The sequence below is a fragment of the Stegodyphus dumicola genome, chromosome 1, assembly GCF_044657685.1.
Source record: "Stegodyphus dumicola isolate Sdum_Otavi_A_Nest chromosome 1, ASM4465768v1".
Lineage (NCBI taxonomy): Eukaryota > Metazoa > Arthropoda > Arachnida > Araneae > Eresidae > Stegodyphus > Stegodyphus dumicola.
In genome coordinates this window covers 147,128,088-147,148,318 of record NC_140768.1, presented here as the reverse complement: position 1 = coordinate 147,148,318, position 20,231 = coordinate 147,128,088, and the positions used below count along the sequence as shown (strand labels likewise).

Sequence of the window (20,231 nt, the reverse complement as noted above, 5' to 3'; positions counted from 1 at the left end):
TCCTTACTGACCTCCGAGTGCCGTCCACATTAGTTTTTCTTTTGCGTCCTCTACATGCTGGCCTCTTGGCGGACTAATCGTCTGGTTATTGTCGTTTCCGTTTTTCCATGGGACGGCTGGTCTTGACGTCCTCCGGTCTGGAGTCCTTCTTGAATTTCTTCTGTTCCTGGTATTTTTGTTCCTCCTGTTGCCGTTTCAGTTTCCGGAACGGCGGCCTTGCTGGCACCTGACTCTCTGGCCCTGGGCGCGTTCTCCTTGATGTATAATTTCTCCTGCGATCCGTTGTAGGTGGTGTTTTGCTCTTTACCACGGTTTCTTTACGCGGTGCATCTGTATTCTTGTTTTTCTTAAATGCTGGAATTTGAAAGTTTTCCTTTTTCTTTTTGGTACCGTCGTCCGAGTTGTAGAAGGGCTAGGTCTCTCTTCAGTTCTCTGCTTCTTGGGTGGTGGAACAGTTGTTGTTATCTCTGGACCTTCTACTTCGTTTAGACTTGAGTCCTGCAAGAAACTTTTAAGGATTTCAAAATCATTTGGATTATAGTATTTTTTCATCTGGTCGGGACTTGCTTTACAGATCTCCCCTCTCTCGTTCTTAAGATATAATACGACACCTTTGATTTCCTGAATTACATAGGGGCTTTCAAATTTTGGAGCTAGCTTTGCCGTAAAATTGTCTGGGGCACTTGATAAAGAAAATTTCCGCTTCAATACTTTATCCCCAACTTTAAAATCTGCTTCACGGCGTTTTCTATCGTAATATGTTTTTTGCTTATTTCTTGCCGTATCCGAGCTTTTAAGCGCCTGATCAATCAGTTTTTGCACATCTTTCTGTTTAAGCTCTTGCTCTCTTTGTTGCACAAAGAATAATTTATCTAAAGGCGTAATTAACTTTCTGCCTAAAAATAATTCTGCTGGGGTTTTTCCCGTAGTATCGTGATTTGCCGTTCTTAAAGCATAAGCTAATTCATTTATGTAGCCATCCTAGCGCTTGTGATGTGTGCTCACGTAACTGCGAATTATTTTTACTATGTTTTTATTCACTCTTTCTGCTATGTTTGCCTGTGGTCTATACGGAACCATTTTGATATGGCGTATGCCAAGTCCAGTGCATATGTTTTCAAATATTTGACTAATGAATTGTTTACCGTTATCGCTAATGACTTTTATCGGTGCACCGTATTTTAAAATGTATCTGTGTAAGAATGCATCTGCGACTGTTTTGGCTGACGCGCGTTTAAGTGGAACAATTTCTGTCCATTTTGAAAAATGATCTACTATTACTAAAAGAAAACGATTTTTATTTAACTCGCTCTGGGGGAAGGGACCAAGAAGATCTATGCCTAAAATTTCATTCGGAAATGTAGCGCGAATGCTATTTAAGTACCCGGCCGGGCTGTAATTAATATCATTTATTAACTGACATTGATTGCAGGACCTGACATACGCCGTTACTATTTTGTATAATTGCGGAAAATATACCGCCTCGCGTACCCTTTTTAAAGTCTTTCTGACCCCTAAATGACCCGCTGTTTTTGCGTCGTGTAATTCCTTCAAAATGCTTAATCGAAGCGAGGCTGGGATGACTGGTTTATACTCAAGATTTTCGTTTGTTGTTTTCGTATAAAATAATAAATTATCTATTATTTCATAGTTTTCTGCTCTATTTCTTATCGCATCGATATCTGTGTGCTCAAAGCTTTCGGGGTCTTTCAAATATGCATAGATATTTCCAAATTCAGGATCAGCTTTCAGTTCAGTAATAATCGTATCTCTAGAATCTAAAATTTTTGAAGTCAATACAGCGAATTTAAGTTCATTTCCTTCATCGTCCAGTTTTATACGAGAAAGTGCGTCAGCTACATTGTTTTCTTTACCCGGTTTATATTTTATTCTGATATTTTATTCTTGGAGTTTTAAAGCCCATCTTATTAACCTGGGCGTTAGGTTTTTCCTCGAGTAAAGTCTACCAACAGCTGCATGATCTCGAGGAAACTCGTTCTTTTTCCTACATAGTACGACTGGACTCGCGTACTCACTATTTATGGGCGTTATTATTTTATTCTTTAACATCTCCTGAATATGTTCTTCGATGATTACGTCTTTTTGTTTGTCGTACCGATAAGGTTTAGTCCTACAAGGTTTTTCGGCTGTTACTTGTATCTTATGCGTAACTATCTGACAATTTCCCGGTTTTTCTGAAAACAAGTTAGCAAAATTACTCACCACTTGCTGGATGGCTTGCCTTTCATGGTCATTCAGATGGCTAAGGTCCACTTGCGGTGTCTCCACAGGTTCCACCACCCTCTGGTCCATCTCCAGTACCACGGAACTGTCTTGAAAATTCAATTTGGCCCTCGCGGTCCTTAAAAACTCCATACCTAAAATAAGAGGATTTTGCAGATTTTTCACTACAAAAATTAATACTTTGAGGCTTTCCTCTTTTACCTGTATGTTTAATGATAATTTCCCGATGCAGTGACATGTTTTTCCTTGCGCCGCTATAATTTCCGTATTTTTGGTTTTAAATAATCGTACCCTATAAAAATTCTTTTTGAAGAAATTTTCGCTCATAAAATTCCCTTCTGCTCCTGTATCGATGAGGGCTGCTACTGGTACATCGCCAACCAGGACTTGTATAATTGGTAGATGTGAGTTTTTTACGATGACCGTATTTAAATGTCTTTTTGAGGGTTTTTTTAAAACTTCCGGGGTCTGGAGCCTCCTTTTCACAGGCCCATCTACTCGTTTAGAGCTTTCCTTTCAATCTGTGCCTTCAGGGTACGCGGATGTTTATTTTCGAATTTTCTTTTTGGGCCTTGACCTTCGAGGTTCGATGAGTTAGCTTGATAGCTCTTTCCCCCATAAGAGCGATTTCCATTTCTGGTTTCCTCATTTGAAAATTTCCTTCGGGTACTTTGAGAATACGTTGCCCCTCTAGCTTTTTCCGCTATTCTGCGATTTTGAAACTTGACCGCCAATTCGAAGAGCTCCCTCAATGTGCTTGGGTTTCTAATTTCGAAGTAGTCTTGAACAGCGGGTAACAATCTTGGTACGATTATTTCAATAATTTCCGCATCGGGTTTCTTCCCATACAGCATATCCGTCAGCTTAATTTTTCGTAGAATAAAGTCCGTCAAATCTTCTATATCCCGTTGATAGAAACTATATAGTTCGGCTTCCAGCCTTGCTCGATCTTTCACTATGGGGAAGGCCTTTACTAACGATTTTTTGAAATTTGCAAATGTATATGTCTGGCTTCCAAATTCCCCTAATAAAAATTTGCCTATGTTTTCCCACCATAGCGCGGCCTGTCCTCTTAATGCGGATGTGGCGATGGCAACGTTTTGTCTTTCAGGAACAGGGTAGAGCTGAAAGTGGTTTTCTAGAACTTCTAGAAATATCGCGCCACCGAATTTTTTCCGTCGAAATGGACATTTGGCTTGATTGACGCTCTCAAAGTCTGGACCAGGTATCCAAATCCTTCCAATTGGCTTGTCATTTCTTGGTGTTGTCCAGCGGCTTCCATCCAATTTTCGGCCATTTCAGTTCGATAAGTGTTCGGGCGCCAATGTAGCGTTGCGCGCCTCCAACTTGCACGCAACCAAGAGGTGACTGTGAAAACTGGATAAAAGACAGAGTCTTGTTAAGGGTTTAAGTCCCTTTTTATTCAACGTAATAAATTACAAGTGCGTGCTCTTGACGCTCACAAACTGCGCCAACTCGGCGGTCAAATAAAAATAATAACCTGAAAAGAAACTAAAGACAAGACTCTAACTACGAGGCTCTCTAAAAGTAACTAACCTCACCGCGTTTTACAATACCGCTGCTAAATCAGCAAACTTGAAGATCACTTGAACGATTAACAATACTTCCAGGCAAGCACACACAGGCCGAAACGCTGGGGTTCTTCACTTTCTGGCTAACTACTTCCGCGCTCGTGAAGTAAGAACAGCACACCTTGAACTCGTTTCCTTTCTATTTAACTCAGAATACTTCCGCTGATAATTTGAATCCTTGCGCGTTCTACTAAAATTTACATACTCTGGCATTGGCAGTTCCAGGGGAAAGTAAGGCTTGACAGGAAAGGTAGTTTAAACTTAAAATAAATGTTAGTTAAAATAAATATAAACCCTACAATAATATAAAAATCAAAATCCGAGATACATTGGTTGCGTTTAATCAATTAACTTTAACAAATATTACATTGGACTATCAGGCAAAGAAGGTATATCTTTAACGAGAATTTTTCTTTGTAAAATTGGCTTTTGTTTATGTTAGCAGAGAAAAAAATTACATACATGCAATCATCAAAAGAATTTTGAGAACAGTTTTAAATGTTCATGAAGAATTAATTATACGTCAATTTCTTTTCATAGGTATAAATTTCGTCTAAAACCATCGTTATATCCAAAAGTTGAAGTCTACTTCATTTTCAACGAATATTCTATTTGCACATAATATATTTTCTAATTTATTTTAGAAAGAGTAATCTTTCACGTTTTCTAAAGAATAAGGAAATACTGGGTGTTGACATGTAGTAAATCTGTTTTTCATATTTCTTCCAGTAATGAAAACGATTACCCTGGAATATTTTCAAAGCAAAATTAAGAAAACCGTTTACGCCAAATTTTGCATAAAGTATCTTCTCGTGTATTTTTTTATTTAAAGTGTGGAATTTTCTCTTTGAAAATATCAAAAATCATGAAGAGCAAAATTAATTCATGAGAAATAACTTTGAAATGCAATAATTCCATCGTAATATGAAATAGTGGAGAAAAGTGCAATACAGTTTATTTATTCACAAATAATCCCCCTCATATGCGTAATTTATGTACTGTCGATTGTAGGTTAGTAAATTAAACCGGTTATTTCAATACTTTTCCTTTATCAATATTTTTACGGGCTCTTCAGTAGAGCGGTAAAGGTGGCTGAACACTTGTAGCTCGCTTGGGTTTGAATCCCGGCTAAATAGTTGGATTCACGGTTTTTGTGTAACGTAGATGCAAGCCAGCTTCTCTTAGAAAGTCCTCCGCGAATACATAACTCCCCTTATACAGGTAATTGTTGTGTGCTTTGATGTAATTCAGTAAGCGAACAAAATTAATCCAATCAAACCCGAAGAACGGGTTGATTACATGTGGAGTTTTCCACTAGGAACGTAAATGCGAGCAATTTTCTCTGAAAAAGGTTTACGCGAAAGCATCCATCCCCTTAAGCAGATAGCGTTCGCGTGCTTTTCCGTAATCCAATCCTAATTTTCATACATTTAATAGTAAGTTGACATACACCTTATTACAGACAAAATAACAACCTTTTTTAAAGATAATTTTTTATCAACTTGTCTGAATTCCCTTTATCTCTTGAGGAGTATAAGAATTTCAGCAAATAAAACTGGCCGAAATTTTATAAAATGTAACTGATGTTTTGATTCAATTTAGAAGTAACGTGAGCTTTACTGATATTTAAATACTTTTTGGCAGATCTCATCCTAAAAGAGGGTCTAAAGATAAATTGATTTTATTTAATTTACAATCAATGAAAATCATTGAAAGCAATCACTGAATGAATGAAAATCACAAAAATTATTATGCATACAATTGTCTCTTATTTATCTCCTGATAAATCAGACAAAATTGCCTACATAATAGAAGCATTTTGAAAGAGTTAACAGTTCTTAAGGGTTTTATGCACTCCACAAAAAAATGTCAAAATAAAATCTTATTATTAGTATGAAAAGGAAGTAAACGATAAAAGCGGTTTTACCTATTTTCTAGAAGGGCATTAAATCTAAAATATTAATCTATTCTTATTTGTTATGATTAAAAAACATTAAATATGTTAAATATGCTTAAAGAGCGTGCAAAATCGCTGACGTTTTAATCATAGCAAAAGTCAGTACTAAAAAAATTAGCATTAAAATTATGAGACAGATTGAGAAAGAGATGGCCTCTATTTAATTTTCAAGTATATTGGCGCGAGACGAAACCTGCGGTTTTTGCCAAAATGTAGCCAAACTGATAAGAAGAGGGAAATAATGCGTAGCCAGCGGCTACTCTGAGCAGCGACAATGGACCACCCAAAGATATACAGATAGGCGATTCTCTAAAATGGGGAAAGCATGGATGGTACGACAGTTGTACCAATGCCGGCGTCTGAGAAAGTCATTCTCCTGGTACAACTGCTGTACCAGCCGGCTTCGAGAGATTAAGTTACTCAAAATATAAATAATATGGTATTGATTAAATATTACTATGTGCAATAACTTGAATTACATTGGTATTGATTATTCTGTGTGAAATGTTTCTTTCTTTTTTTTTTTTTTTTTTTGAAAGTGTAACTTGTTAATTATTTCTTTTTTTTCTCCCCGGGGAGGGTATTGTTAATTTATGTTTATGTTTAAGTTTTATCTGATTATGTTTACCTGAATGTAATAGAAATAATAGTTGATATTATAGAGTCTCAAGATAAAAGTAATATTACTCTGTAGGGGTATGCATTTGTACAAATCAATATTTTACAGTTCAGCTTGAATATAATTTTTCTTACTAAGTTAATTATACATTGTGTAATAATCAATATGTTACAGTTCTGATTGAATATAATTTGCTTTCAAATTAATAGATTAAGTAATTGTTGAAGAATTTAATAATAAATAGGCTCACTTTTCTAGATTAGTCAATGTTTATTTATTTATTTATTTATTTATTTTGTGTGTGCTCATGATTTTCACCAGTCTACTTCTCAAATTGATTTCAGGGTTATTCCGAAAACACAACGCAATGTACAGTTTTTATTGATATTAGTATATTACTGTTGTTAGAAAATTTTAAGTGTTATTGTCAACTGAGTAGGAAACCTTTTAGGTACCTACCTTACTCTCGAACGACATAACAGTTTTTGCTGTATCGATATTTCAGTTAAATCATTAAGTTCCTCCCGCCAAATGTTGAATTTGTCCTTAATCTCTGCAGGAAGGACCCCATTCCAGTCAGAACCGGAACACCAGATTTCTTGCATAATAATTTTTGCCCGAATAACAAAGGGTGCAATAAATCCAAATGGATCGTATATTTGGGCGATACTTTGCAAAAGTTTTCTCTTTGTAGCAAAATCGTTTCCAGTAGAAAGGTCAATTAAATTTTTCAAATTTAACTTTATATTGTCCTCAATGGAATTCCAAATCATGCTTAAGAAATTCGATTCACTACTTAATTTTTTAGCTGATTCCTTAATCCCATTTAAGACCCATAAATCATTTAATGCTTTAGAATTAGTTCTTAATTTTCTAAAATTCATCCCAGCATCCTTAAATATGTTAACCGCATCTACAGATAACCGATATGCATCTTCAATCGTTCCTGCTCCAAAATATAGGTCGTCGACATAGACAGAAGAATTCAACATTTGGAAACTGTCCGGCATTTTATCTTTATATTTCCAAATGTGATATTTTATAGTGGCGGCCAAAATGAAAGGAGATATATTCAAACTGAAAGCTACGCGACACATTTACATAATCTTAAAGGAGTCATTATTTTCATTAAACCAAAGAAATTTTAGAAATTGTCTATCACCTTCAGAATTCCTATCATCAAAAAGACTTTTTCAACGTCTCCACAAAACGCTATCTATAAACTTACGAAAATTTAACATAATGTCTAGTATATTTGGATTTAGATTAGGTCCCGATTCAAGGCAGTCATTTAACGAATTCGTGTCCTCTGTCCGTGAGCTAGCATCGTACACAATTCTTACCTTAGTAGTTTCACTAGATCGTATCACTGCTCGGTGCGGCATAAAATATCCCAAATTTGTATCATTATTCGGACATTCCTCTACAATTCCTTCTAATATCTGGTTCTCAATTATAATTTTATATTCCTGAAAAATCTCCGGAGTTTTACTTAGTTTATTGTGAAGGTTTGCGAATCGTTTCTTAGCTACCTTAAAATTATTTCCTAGATTATTCGGACTGTATTTCCAGATTAAATTTTCCTCATATCTTCCGTTTTTAAAGTGCAAATTTATTTCAAACTGGTCTATTATTTCGCAGTCAGTATCGGAATAATCATCAGAATCATTTATTCCGTTATGCTCTAATTCCCAAAAACCTCTTAAATCTTTCAACACAGCAGTGTTTGTCATTACCGCTAAATTTTCAGAACAATTTTTATTTGTTTTAATTTTCTCGATTCCTGCAGCAACCCAACCAAACACAGAACTGACTGCGTACAACCCTTCAGATATTTTAATTCTTTCTGAATAAACTACATTCCAGAATTCATCCCCGCCAATTAATATCTCAACATCTGTGTTATTTTTTCTTGAGCAATCGGCGATCTGCAACCCCAGATGCTCCATGAAGTCTGCAATTTGTTTACTAGGCACACTGATGGGCGACGAGGAAATAACATCGGAGATCAAACATTCAATTTTTATTTTATTATTTTATTTCTAATTCTGAATTTCGATTTGAACGACCGGACAGGAATGATTCATTGCCTTGGTCGCACCAAATGAATAAACAGAAAGTCTTTCATAACGGATTGGATTAAGTTTTAAATAGTCGGCCAATTTTTTCGTTATAAAGGATCTGTGACTGCCTTGATCAAGAATTAATCTAGTTAATTTTGATTTATACTTAGAACAAGCATAAACTGTACAAGTTTGTAATAATATTTTCCTGACATTACAGTCATTATTATTATCACCTTGAGGAACAGAAGCAATGAATTTTAAGTTTTGAACTTTATTTCTTTCCTCAGAATTCAAAGTCAGAGATTCAGTTTCATTTTCGGAATAACCTTGTTCCGACTTTTTGTTTAAAGGGGATCACTTTTTTGATGTATGAAATTTTTAAAACAAGAATAGCAGCGGTTTTCAGATCTTAGTTTCTTTAATTTATCAGAAACATTCACTTCGCATTTAAATGACTCGTGCAAATTATTACAAAAAGTGCATTTTCGGTTAACTGCAGTATGAAACGCAGCCGGGGTGTATTTTTTACATATTTTCTAGTTTCATATTTTGATTGATCGACTCGCGGAGGCACAGTATTTTTCCTTTCATTTATTACTAGATTTGAAACTTCCCTGCATTCTATTTCCGTTTTAATAAATTGTATTAATTCCGAAACTTCAACTTTATCTTTCGATCCTCTTTGCTGATTAAATTCCAAAACTAAATCGTCCGGAATTAATTTTAATAATATTGGAATTAATAAATGTCCATATGAGCCAGAAGTTACTTCTAAAATTTCCAAATTACGAATCGAAACTTCTAATTCGTCATACAATTTACGTAAAGCCTTTACGTTAGCAGAATTTTTAACGGCTTCTAAATTGAGAATTTTATTCATGAATGAATGATCAGGTCTTTTCGACCATATCTGTCCTTTAGTGATGCTACACAACTATCATAATTACTTTCTGTTAACTCAAAGCCTGACACAACATTCGAAGCTTGTCCCGTTAAGAATGTTTTTAAGTATGCAAATTTTTGTATTTTTGAAAGCGTTTCGTTTTTATGTATCGAATTTTCGAAACTATTCCAAAATTCATTCCATTGTTTGGGGTCTCCCCAAAATTTATCAATAATTAATTTTGGTAATTTCAGCGTACTACTCCCACTAAAACTGGAACTTACATGCAAAATTCCATTACCACTAGACTGGTTTAAATGAGAACTTTGGGGTTTCCTCGCTGGCGGTACTGCGGTAACCGCACCTAGAAACTGCTTAATTTGACTACAGCAATTATACATTTGTCATTGTATTCTTTGCTTATACTATAATCTTCTTCAATTAAGTTAACATCAATTAACTCTTGTATTTCATCATCAAGTGTTCTCAAATTATTTTCCTTTTCGGTTAATAATTCAAACAATTCCCGGCCGATGCACCATGAAATAATTTTTGCATTTCTAAATCAGATGATGGTGGTTCAGTGAGTTTAATAATTTTAACACTTTTACATTTTTAACAATATTTTACTTAACTATATACAGAGCGTATTCTTAGGCCGCCGCCTTCAACATGAACAAACTTTATTCTCTCTCAACTATGCGAGCAACAGCGCCCTCTAGCCTTTTCCTTCAAATTACACAATATCAGTCATTATTCTCTAAGCAATAATTTTCTTCTTTAAAGGTTGAACAACTGCGTGTAGCGCCCTCTTTCCTTCTTTATTTACAGCATTTACCTGCAACAAAATAAAAAACTTAATAATAATGATAAAATTTTCTAGAAATATATAGCTTGTAAGACATTTGCGTTAAAACTCAGATATTAAGGGCGAGAAGCTATTTGATTCGTTTGCGATGAATCAAATTTCAAAATTCAAAAATTTCAGCAAATATTAAATTCTGCGAAGAACATAATTACACTACAGCAAAAGGCTTCAAGATCAGTAGCGTAATATTACAAGCTGTTGCCAAATCTTAAAATAATTAGAATTAAAATTAAAAGTTCTTTATAATTATATATTTTCTTCTTCGTTTTTCAAAATTGTACTTTAACGACGTATATTTATTTTTTTAAATGGCAACAGTAAGTATTACTTATTATAAGAAAAGGGATTATTATAAGAAAAGGGAAGAAGTATTTATATGATTTCCTGTTAGTTTTTTTCATCAAATTTGGTCTCGCAGAATTTATGCTTGTTTTATAATCATATGAGGGCATATTATTTTTATTCATTGTAACATTGTTCATTCTAAAAAAGTCGATTTGAACGTTTTGGTTTAATCTGCCATTTCTCACTGCAACAATACCAGTTTATGATATACGTAATGCGTTAAATTAGCATTTAAAAGAACCTTATTTTTAGCAAGAGGCAAACAATTCTTTTAAATAAAAACAGTGAAATAATTTTAAAAAAAGAGGAAAAAGAAAAAAGCGAAAGATAGTAGAAAAAGGTCTGGAAGGGTTCAGGTTTTAACCATAGCTCAAAAGGATTCCTTAAGTTTTTTAAGCTCTCGCTAAATTCGCAATCCATCAGTCTGCTGCTGCACTCATTCCAGCTAAGCCAATTTTTTTTCTTTACTACTAAGCAGCATTTCCTTCGCACATTCCATACAAAATTCTACAAAAAACAAAAAACAAAAAACAAAACAAAACAAAACAAAAACAAAACAAAAAAAAAAAAAAAAAAACTGAAAGGTTTCAGATTTTATATCACGTCTAAAGGAAGGTTTTTTTTTTTTTTTAACATTTTGTCTGTTACCTTTATTTATTAAATATCACGTTCTTCGCACTTAAATTCAGTTTAGGAGCAATAGCGCAAAATAGTTTTAAATTGACCATATCTTTAGAATTTCAGACAAACAGTCTGGTATACGGAGATAAAAATTTTCTTTCTGTACAACGTTGCCATTGCTCGCTTTGAAATCCCTGAGTTTGTTTAAAAATTCGTTAAAGATTTACAAAATATGCAATTGATAATAAAACAAATCCCAAATTTCATACTTGGGCTTCCACATGCCCATATTCGCAGTATGATTACGTCATTCAAAATTTGATGGCTCTATGTACCGTTGTTTTATGACAATGCGAGAAGTATACATACATTTATAAAGATTTTTCATTATTTAATTTCTTCAAATATAATGCAGGGCTCTAACATTTGGTGACAACAGTTTGAAAAGTGAAACAGACATTTATAGTGAACCAAAGCAAAATCGCAAAACGAAAACAATAGTCCTTCAGGGACAAAGCCCCTTTGGACTAAAAATGACAAAAGTTTTAAAAGCAACGTAGCAGCATATGTTTAGAATTAACGATACAGTGTTAAAGGTTATACAATTTTCTACTTTTTTCAGTCTTTTGTCACAGTGTATTCATATAAGTGTTCAGGTTTCTTAGTAAGAAGGCTTGCAAAACTTTTGTATGTGTTTTTATTATTAATGTTTATGTGTTAACTTTATTTATTAAATATGTTCTTCGCTCTTCGCCCCTTACTAGTGCGAAGAATATACATGCAGATTATTCATAATTTAATGTATTTAAATATAATACAAGGTGATAATATTTGGGGGCAACAACTGGAAAAGTGATTCGTTGTTTGACGCTAAATTCCGTTTCGAGGCTAATAGCTCATTCAGGCTAACGCTCTTTTGGGCTAATAAGAATAAGAAAATGTAGTACTTTGAAATTCCGGAAGTAGCCCCCTCTATTCCGTTGCAAGTAACAAAAGTCAGGTGTGATACTAAGCAGAGGGGTGTTCGCCAAGAACACTTAAAGTTTTCTTTGTATGAAAGACAGCAAAATGCCACATTAAAAATATTGCTAATTGTTTCAAAAGAAGAGTATCAGTTCGATACACGTGAGTAGTGTAAAAATGAGAGTTCTGCATCAGGAGGGTCAGAGGGTAGGAGGCGTGGCCGATGACGTCACACAGGGGGCGGAGCGAAGGGAAATATCGTCACAACAGAAGGTGTGGTCAATGATGTCACTAGTAGAGTTGAGTTGTTGGTAGACTGCTGGCTGATTTGTAGATTTCCTGCTGCTGAAATTTAAATTTAGTTTTTCAAAATTGGCAATTTTTTGATTTTTTTTGAGATATATGCTCATGCTGCCCTCTCTTGATGAAAAAAGAAACTAATCTGTTTTGGAAATGCTCGTGGCGCCCTCTAGGGGTGAAAAAGAGAAACAATCTATTTTAGATTTTTTTTTTTTAAATTTGTGATTCTCTGAAAACCATGTTCATTATGATTTAAAAAATAAAAGCAACTTACCTTTAAACATAATCATCTATAAAAATGAAATTATATGAAAAATAATTCTTTTGGATTATTCCCACCACCACCCGACGTTAAAAAACGTCGCGACAATCCATTTTTTTTTTCATTAAACATTATTTATATTGATATGACCATAAGCTAAGTAGTGTACTCCATCCTTCAAAATATATCTTTTATCATCAAAAGCTGAAAGTGCGATTTTATTTAGAGCCATGGTAAAAAGATGATGGTTTTTACTCTGAATATTATATTGTAATTCTCTGGTGAAGATAGATTTCTCTAAACAATCTCTATAATTTTTAAGTTTCCTTTTAATAACACTTCGATTAACTCCTTTCGCGGTTTTCTTCTCACTTTCATTCAATAGTAAAGAGTACATTTCGGCCTCAATCCTATAAATTCTAGTATCGGTTTGGAATTCATTTCATCTTTGAAGCATCCAATTTTCTTTTTATTAGTAGTATTGTATAAAGCATGATTCTTAGGATAATCTGACATATGGTACAGATGCATATGAAATCTCATATCTCGATACACGTCCTCTGTTAAAATTTCGTACGTGAGAGAGTCTGTGTCAGTAAAAAGTAGCTTGGCTCTTTCTCCATATTGTTTTTTGATGTGATTATAATGAAAATTGTACATATGATATTTTCTAAGTTCTAGTATAACAAATCCTACATAAATGGGTATGTTTAAACTTACACAGTTTTTCAACCTTTGTTTTCCAACCAAATCATTATCAAAAATTCTGAAATTATGAAAGGTTGGAGCTGCTACCAATTTTTTTGCTTTTTTCTCTATTTCTATTGACTAATTGGACATCAACATGTTTCCTCACGTTTTCCATAGTTTTGCCGTACACACTATTGTTCATTAGTTAAAAAAAATCTTTCTCATATCCTGTCTGTGCATTTTTACGTTGATCCGTATTAAACCGTATATAAGGTTGTAACCAGGCTTTTTGTTTAAATTTTATTATTTTGTGAACATGTACTACTTTCATACCTAAAGAGAGATATAACTGTAAATTTTTATGATAGATGATATAATTAAATTTAGGATTTAATTTAGGAACTAATTTAGTATTTGAGATAAATTTACTATTTTTCAATGCGCTGACTGCATAAGGCGAAAGATGGTTAGCTTTTGTTTTCATTTTTTCTGGAGCTAAGGGATAATCCTTATGAGCATTATGAAGTTCTTTGGGGTATTCGAGGTCTACTTCCAAGATGTATCCATCCAAACTGTCTTCTGATAAAGTCAAAACCTTTTCTACGACATTCTTATTGGGTTCAACCCATTCAAAATTTCCATAGGGTAAGGGTTGACTCATAGCCCACCCGTAGAATTTGTTAGCATCAAGGTATAGGATATATTTACTTTCTTTAGTTGAATCAAAATTTCTCAGATATTTGTTATTTGATACAGCCTTACGCTGGGTAATCATGAACACACCTCCACGAATTCCATTCTCTATAAATAAATGCATATTAACATCCGTTAATAATTCCAAAGCTTGATTAGTCATTTTCAAACAGGCTTGCCAAGCTAATCCAGGTGCAGTCATCAAATGCGCATACTCTAAACTATAGTAAGTTTTACAAAGCCGTCTAAAATTTTCAAAAATATCTGCTAATTGCAAAACATCACTTTTCACATATAAATCATGATATTCACCTAAATTTTGAATATGAAAAAGCTTGCCAAACAGTTTTAGCATGAATGTAATCATTCGCAGATATACTTTCACCAGTTAATGTACTTTGAAAGTCCTCTACGGATGGTAACTGAGTAGCTTTAAATTTTTCAAAAGAGTTGATATATTCATATGGATATACACCTTTCCGTAATAGTAATTTTATATCTTGATGATGAATATTTTATTTTAAAATCTTAAATTTTTCTTCGGGTAGGTTTGATACAAGTTTTTCCAAAGACGCGTTCATTAACTGCAAACTATCAATGAAGCTTAAAGATACTTTTCTATTTCTACATTTTCTTTTAATACTGAAAGAAATATATTTCTCCATATTATTAACTATGACGGAAAATTCACGATTTGGAATTTTACCCATACTTTGCATAATTAAATGCGCATCATAATGTTTTAAATTATGAAATACAACGGGAATTTTCTTTTGAAGCCTATATTTTAAATTACATATATTATGTAAAACTCCTCTATACTTTCCCGTAAGGTGATCATGATCTCTTACGCGGTTATTATTTAAAACTTTTTTACACAAGAAGCAATGAGTAGCATTTTTAAAAGTTTCATTCTCTTGCGGTGTCATACAAAGAGGTACGTTGATGGTTAATTTTTCGACTATTTTCTCTTCTTCTTGTAAAATATTTTGTATGAAATGATCAACTGCGTTTGGACCTCTGTATACTGTTACAGGTTTAAAACTTTTCCCACCAGGTCCTACAATTATATTAGCATAAGCACAGGCTTTCTGACGATGTATTTTTCTATAAAAGACGCACTAGCTAGATCAGGTGCACAAGTATCTATTTTTTGGATAATCGCTTCGAAATCGGCGTAAATGATGTACGGAATAGACTCTTCATATTGATAATTAGTATATTCTAATATTTTTTCTTCTTTTAAAGGCCTTTTGATTCGCTGCACATTTTGGCAATATTTTACATGTTCTTCTAAGAGATTTTCATGGGTAAACCTATGCAAACATCTCATGCAATAGAATGTACTTCCATGATGTTTTGTGAGGTTACCTAACAATCTAAACATATTTCTTTTTAAGTAGTAATGTTGTTTAGTATCATCGCTGATTGAAAGTAAATTAATGCAGTCATTTTCCTTTCGTTCTGGGGAAGACTTCATTCTCTTCGTATCCAAATACGTTTATTCTGAGACTATTTAATTTCTCAACAGTTGATACTTTTGTAATAGGAACAGGGCATTCAATATTTCCTAAATTTATTTCATTTTCCTACGGTTTTGTACTTATTTACTCGGTCTGCATTATTTTCTCTAGAAAGAACATATTTATGTGCAAGTAAGCACCACACTAAACATTTTTTATCATTATTTTTAATGTTTAAAATTGCTTTTTTCATTGCAAGTTCTTTCGGAATGGGGATGTAACTACTGGCGGCTAAGGGATGATATTGAGCGCTACATAGTTCTAATTTTTCAGTTTGGTTCTAAAGTCCAGCCCAAACCATTTTGTAAAAGAACTCTTCAAAGGATTCTTTTATTTTATTGTATGCCTCATTCAGCTGTTCTTCAATATTATCGATTGTTAACTTTATAAGACAGTTAGATCTAAAATGTGCTTTGATAACTTCCTCTTTTCCATCGTGCCCGATTCTGGAAAATTGTGCCGTTACGATAATATACCATTTTAGGCCCTTCTTCTCATATATTTCTTCTTCCAGTTTCGATAAAATATTGGGTCTTACATAATTTAAAAATATAATTAAATCTTAATTTGTTCCTTCAGTTGGGATAATGGTAAAAGAATTGAAAACGTTTAAGGCTGATGTCGCATGTTTCATTCGCTTGTTTGAGGATGGCTGCGAGTTATTTTTCCTTTTGATACTTTGAACAGTACCATGTTGAGTACGATCACGCTTCATTAGCTCCTGTTTTTTACTAAACGCATGACTGCATTTTTCGCATGGAAAACTCTTTTTAACATGAACCTTAAGCACGTGTCTTCTTAAATTATCTGCCCTCAGTAGTATAAAAATACGGGTTCACCTGCACGCGGTGTGCGGTGTGGGCGTGGTCAATGACGTCACAGAGGGCGGGACCAAAGGCAACGTCATAACACTAGGAGGCGTGGTCACGAGTGGAGTTGAGGTGTTTTAAGATTGCTGATTGAGTTGTAGACCTCCTGCTTTTCATTTAAAGTTAGTTTTTTTTTAAATTGGCAACAGGAAATATTTTCTGCATCTTAATTTTGATGATATAGCAATGCTGCCCTCTATTAATGGAAAAGTGAATTATATGTTTTAGAAATATATTTTTTAAGTCTGGTGTTAAAATGATTCAATGCGCGACTCTGAAAACAATGTAAAAGAAACAAATATAAAAAAAAAAAAAATTCCTTTAATGATAGTTCATCATATTATGAAAATGTAACTACAAGATAATTTTTTTTTTATTACTCAATTTTATTCTGATACTTTTATCCTTTCTAGTTTTTCATGAAACTTTAACTTATTTCTCAGGTTTTCTGTTTCATAATAACATATTCATTTACTGTCATATTTTTTTAATACTTAACGTTTCTAATTTATTTGTAATATTTTATTTAATTTCCACATACTATTATTTTTTTCATACCTTTCAAAAATTTCAGAATACCCTGATTTTTAACTTATACGTTATATTTCACAAACGTTCCCGCACGTGCTGTTTATTTGTTATATTACTTAATTTTAGATGCAATTTCACACTTTTTTTAACGTTATAATGTTCAATATATTCTGAATTTTAAATTCATTTACTTTTTTTAAACCATTCTAGTATTCTATACACACTTTAACTTAGTGGTATGAAATTGTATTTAAAAAGAAACGTTTATTTTTCATGATCTTAGTTCTTTTACTAAATTTTCTACAGAATTTCTAATTTCTTTCACGTGTTTAACAATATCGTCCTTACATTACCGAATATTTTTTTAAAAAAACTTAAGTCTATAACTGTTAATTGCTTTTCTTACGTTCATGATTTCCCTTCTGTGTTTATATTTCTTAATTCTAGCTTAACTTATTTATAATGTTTTTATTTCTGTCTCATCATCCGTAATTCCAACATTTTATCCCTTTTTATTCATTTTAACGATATGGATTGTTTTCATTTACTCCATATTCAAATATTTCCTTGCAATTTTTAAAATACTTGTTTTATTCCTCGATCATAATAGATCATCTACAGGTTTTACTCAGAAATTTCCATTCACAACTTTACAGTTTAATCCCACTTATATCTAAATGTATTTCTTTCTCATATAGTTTTATGGTCTTCAAAGTTTCTAACATCATGTTTAGTTTTAAATCCCGATTACCTTTAAGTGTGTTGATAATTTTCATTTCTAATTTTACAACCACGTTCAGTGTTTCATCCACACATACCAAAATATTTCTTACATTTTCTGATATTTAATCTATGTCATATTTCAGTACTTAAAATGAATTTACACTGCTCACACTATTATTTTTTCATGTTTTAGAGACACTAACTATACTAATTTTACTATTTTTCCTGCACTAATTGCATCTATGTCAGCACTCATGATAAACTAGCAATTGTTTTGCATCACATGCATAAAGAAATTCTTAAAACCAACTTTTTCAATATCGTACTCAAATTACTGTTTTCCAGATGGGAATTACCAGTATTCTTTGGTTTTACTCTGTTACATCTTTTTAAATTTTAACATCTTACTTTTAATTCTAACATACATCTTTTGAACAGTTTTTTCTTTTAATGATAGCCTTACCTTATTTGTTCAAATTAATTCTTTCATTCACCTTCTTCACTACCTTTCAGTACCTTCATAATTCACTATGCAAACGCAATGTCTTTCACTGACATTCTGTTTAGTAATACCACAAGTTTCCTTAATTGACAAAAAGCGAATCATTTCTCAGTTCAAAATAGAACTACTATATTTCGCACAAACATTACCTTCATCCATTCAAGACACCCCTTAACCTGTAACTGACGTAGCGATAGGAAAGGAGACTCTTATCATATGCTCTTTCGACATTTGAAGTTTCTAGAACTTCTTTGACAAGTATATCAATACCATCAGAAAATATACTTAACATTTTTACCCAGTTTAAAGGCAACATACTGTTATAAGAATGGTTTTAGTTAAATTTATAAGACAAATAAGCACATTTTGTGCTAAATAGGCATAAACATTTAGATTCAGAATATTTCTTTTTAATCCGATGTAAGACTTGAATTTCATTCATGATACGGATTGTCTCTTGATTTTTTTGTTTACCTTACACTAATAGAAAATTTTTATTTTACAAGTTCAGCTTTTAACGAAATAGAAATAAAAACTACGATACACCTGGTGTTTTTAAGAAAAGGAACTTTGATATAATTCTGGAAATGTAAATGCTTTTAGAGTTTTTTTCTTTCAATAACGTTGATTTTCATTACTTTACTAACTTCAATAATTCTCTTATTAGCTAATATGAATGAAAGAAGATTGTCAAAAATGTGACACAGTATAATTCTTACGAACATACGTACCTTTACCAGCATACAGATATTACCGATTGAAATGAAGAAAGATACAGATATTTTACTCCAATCTACATTAAATTAAAAAAATATTTAAACTTTCATACATTCCAAAGAATAAACGAAAACTCAATAGATATTGTCATGTTTGTATATATGAGATAAAAGTTTTATGAATGGTATTTAAAGTAATGCTTAGAACTTCATAAAATCGAACATTCACTATGTTAATACACATATCATCAGTTATTTACATAATTCAATGTAATATTAATCATTACATGTACTATATGCATATATATTTAAAGTTTAATTGTCTTACAATTGAATAATTAACTATTGAGAGAAAGAGGTTCATATCTTACACTATTTAATTCACATGGAACAAATTTTTCCATCAACCACATTGAACCAAGTTTATTAAATTCGCCAAAGCTCTTTTATTTCTGCATTTTCACACTCACGACACATTTTAAATGTAACTATTGATTACCATTTCAAACACCGATTTCATAACTCAGTGTAAAACTACATCATAACTCATTTTTTCCCTACTAACTACAATTTTATATATTCAAGAAGTACATCTAAGACATGATCATTTTCTATGTTCTAGCAAATCGATTCAATTGCGAACATACTATTAAGACTTGCGATTTTAGAAGACTTGCATGTATTAACGATGTCAACGTTTCTTCGTTTTTATAAGATTCACATCAAATCATGTCGCATTCGAATGTGGTGTAAGAGATCACTTTTTCTTTTAAACACTTGTAAACAATGGATGCAATTTATAAGAAGAGAAGTAAAAAAAAAAAAAGGTTCGTGAGATTTTCTTCAAATTCTGTTTTACTTGAAAAAATGTCCGAACATTCAATACGATGTAAAGATTCATATTGTTTTAAATTCTTATGCTCACTAAATATTTTTTATCACGATTTACTCTTAAAAGTAACTTTATAAGTTTTCATATCCTTTTTACATGAAAAGAACTTGTGATTATTCACTACAAAATTCTAAGACGAGAAGCTTCGCGACTTTTCAAACTACAAACTTAAATTTCTTAGGACATACACTACATCTGATGTTTCTTTCATGAGATTTCAAATATCTCTTCAGATTACTCGTATTCAAGAAACCTTACAAATATATCACATAAGTTCAGCGAATAATCGCTTCATAAACTCTTAATGCTATTATGCTTTTCAATACGAGTGAATCACTTGAAGCATATACTGCACTGTAAACATACAATACT

The 20,231-nt window shown here is 32.6% G+C and overlaps 1 protein-coding gene and 1 long non-coding RNA gene across 6 annotated transcripts in view; one reads left to right on the top strand and one right to left on the bottom strand.

Annotated features, from left to right (window-relative positions):
* LOC118199301 (uncharacterized) overlaps nucleotides 1-20,231 on the top strand; it is a 256,448-nt gene that overhangs the window by 97,815 nt on the left and 138,402 nt on the right. The gene's annotated exons all lie outside the window — the stretch shown is intronic.
* Nucleotides 9,967-20,231, bottom strand: part of LOC146999303 (uncharacterized) — a 163,814-nt gene continuing 153,549 nt past the window's right edge. For all 4 annotated transcript variants that reach the window (XR_015042530.1, XR_015042531.1, XR_015042534.1 and 1 more), the window contains exon 3: nucleotides 9,967-10,199. This is a non-coding gene — a long non-coding RNA (uncharacterized LOC146999303). The remainder of the gene's footprint in view (nucleotides 10,200-20,231) is intronic.